We start from the raw sequence: 2,864 nt of genomic DNA on the forward strand, positions 1-2,864 counted from the left end.
GTAATGGGGTTTTTAATTAAAATCAAAGGGAACTAAAAGCGGCTCCTTCCTTTGGGGACAATTAATGGGGGATTAATTAACTGGGGGGGGGCTAATTAACTCCTGGAGGGGGGGTAATTAGGCCTTTGGGTGGTAATTAATTCCCTGGGGGCTTAATTTGTCCTTGGGGGGGTTAATTTGATGCTCTGGGGGGATAATTAGCCCTTGGGGCGGTTAACTAGATGCTCGGGGAGGGGGGCGGTAATTAGTCCTTGTAGGGGGCTAATTAGCCCTTGGGGGGGTTAATTAGCCCTTAGAGACCCCCCAGTCCCAGTATAGACCCCCCAGTCCCAGTATAGACCCCCCAGTCCCAGTATAGACCCCCCAGTACCATTTTCTTTTGCGTGTTCACTCTGGTCCCTACTGATGGTCAGACATTGATTTGTCCCCTCCAGTAGGTGCCATTGGCTGTTTATTGTGTGTGTTCACTCTGGTCCCTACTGATGGTCAGACATTGATTTGTCCAATCCAGCTGATGCCATTGGCTGTTTATTGTGTGTGTTCACTCTGGTCCCTACTGATGGTCAGACATTGATTTGTCCAATCCAGCTCATGCCATTGTCTGTTTATTGTGTGTGTTCACTCTGGTCCCTACTGATGGTCAGACATTGATTTGTCCACTCCAGCTGATGCCATTGGCTGTTTATTGTGTGTGTTCACTCGGGTCCCTACTGATTATCAACTGTTGATCTTATCCAGCCCAGTTGATGAGATCAGGCGTTTATTGTGTGTGTTCACTCTGGAGCCTAATGACGATTTAATGCTGATCTTGCCCACCCCAAGTAATTCAATTGGGTCGTTTATTGTGCGCGTTCACTCTGGTCCCTACTGATTCCTGACTGCTGGTTTTGCTCACTCCAATGTCTAACTTAATCTGTTTATTGTGCGTGTTCACTCTGGTCCCTACTGATGGTTGAACGTTGATCTGGTTCCTTCCAACAAACACAATTCGACCATTTGTTGTGTCTGTTCACTCTGGGCCCTAATGATGACTCAACGATTATCTTACGTAGCCCAAAGGATGAGATGGGGCGGTTTATTATGTGCGTTCACTCTGGTCCCTACTGATGGTCAGACATTGATTTGTCCCCTCCAGCTGATGCCATTGGCTGTTTACTGTGTGTGTTCACTCTGGTCCCTACTGATGGTCAGACATTGATTTGTCCACTCCAGCTGCTGCCATTGTCTGTTTATTGTGTGTGTTCACTCTGGTCCCTACTGATGGTCAGACATTGATTTGTCCCCTCCAGCTGATGCCATTGGCTGTTTATTATGTGTGTTCACTCTGGTCCCTACTGATGGTCAGACATGGATTTGTCCCCTCCAGCTGATGCCATTGGCTGTTTATTGTGTGTGTTCACTCGGGTCCCTACTGATGATCAACTGTTGATCTTATCCAGTCCAGTTGATGAGATCAGGCGTTTATTGTGTGTGTTCACTCTGGAGCCTAATGACGATTTAATGCTGATCTTGCCCACCCCAAGTAATTCAATTGGGTCGTTTATTGTGCGCGTTCACTCTGGTCCCTACTGATTCCTGACTGTTGGTTTTGCTCACTCCAATGTCTAACTTAATCTGTTTATTGCGCGTGTTCACTCTGGTCCCTACTGATGGTTGAACGTTGATCTGGTTCCTTCCAACAAATGCAATTCGGCCGTTTGATGTGTCTGTTCACTCTGGGCCCTAATGATGACTGAACGATTATCTTATGTAGCCCAAAGGATGAGGTGGGGCGGTTTATTGTGCACGTTCACTCTGGTCCCTACTGATGGTCAGACATTGATTTGTCCAATCCAGCTCATGCCATTGTCTGTTTATTGTGTGTGTTCACTCTGGTCCCTACTGATGGTCAGACATTGATTTGTCCCCTCCAGCTGATGCCATTGGCTGTTTATTGTGTGTGTTCACTCTGGTCCCTACTGATTATCAACTGTTGATCTTATCCAGCCCACTTGATGAGATCAGGCGTTTATTGTGTGTGTTCACTCTGGAGCCTAATGACGATTTAATGCTGATCTTGCCCACCCCAAGTAATTCAATTGGGTCGTTTATTGTGCGCGTTCACTCTGGTCCCTACTGATTCCTGACTGTTGGTTTTTCTCACTCCGATGTCTAACTTAATCTGTTTATTGCGCGTGTTCACTCTGGTCCCTACTGATGGTTGAACGTTGATCTGGTTGCTTCCAACAAACACGATTCGACCATTTGTTGTGTCTGTTCACTCTGAGCCCTAATGATGACTGAACGATTATCTTATGTAGCCCAAAGGATGAGATGGGGCGGTTTATTATGTGCGTTCACTCTGGTCCCTACTGATGGTCAGACATTGATTTGTCCCCTCCAGCTGATGCCATTGGCTGTTTGCTGTGTGTGTTCACTCTGGTCCCTACTGATGGTCAGACATTGATTTGTCCCCTCCAGTAGGTGCCATTGTCTGTTTATTGAGTGTGTTCACTCTGGTCCCTACTGATGGTCAGACATTGATTTGTCCCCTCCAGCTGATGCCATTGGCTGTTTATTGTGTGTGTTCACTCTGGTCCCTACTGATTATCAACTGCTGATCTTATCCAGCCCACTTGATGAGATCAGGCGTTTATTGTGTGTGTTCACTCTGGAGCCTAATGACGATTTAATGCTGATCTTGCCCACCCCAAGTAGTTCAATTGGGTCGTTTATTGTGCGCGTTCACTCTGGTCCCTACTGATTCCTGACTGTTGGTTTTGCTCACTCCAATGTCTAACTTAATCTGTTTATTGCGCGTGTTCACTCTGGTCCCTACTGATGGCTGAACGTTGATCTGGTTCCTTCCAACAAACACGATTCGA

The sequence above is a fragment of the Columba livia genome, chromosome 31 (assembly GCF_036013475.1).
Source record: "Columba livia isolate bColLiv1 breed racing homer chromosome 31, bColLiv1.pat.W.v2, whole genome shotgun sequence".
Classification (NCBI taxonomy): Eukaryota; Metazoa; Chordata; class Aves; order Columbiformes; family Columbidae; genus Columba; species Columba livia.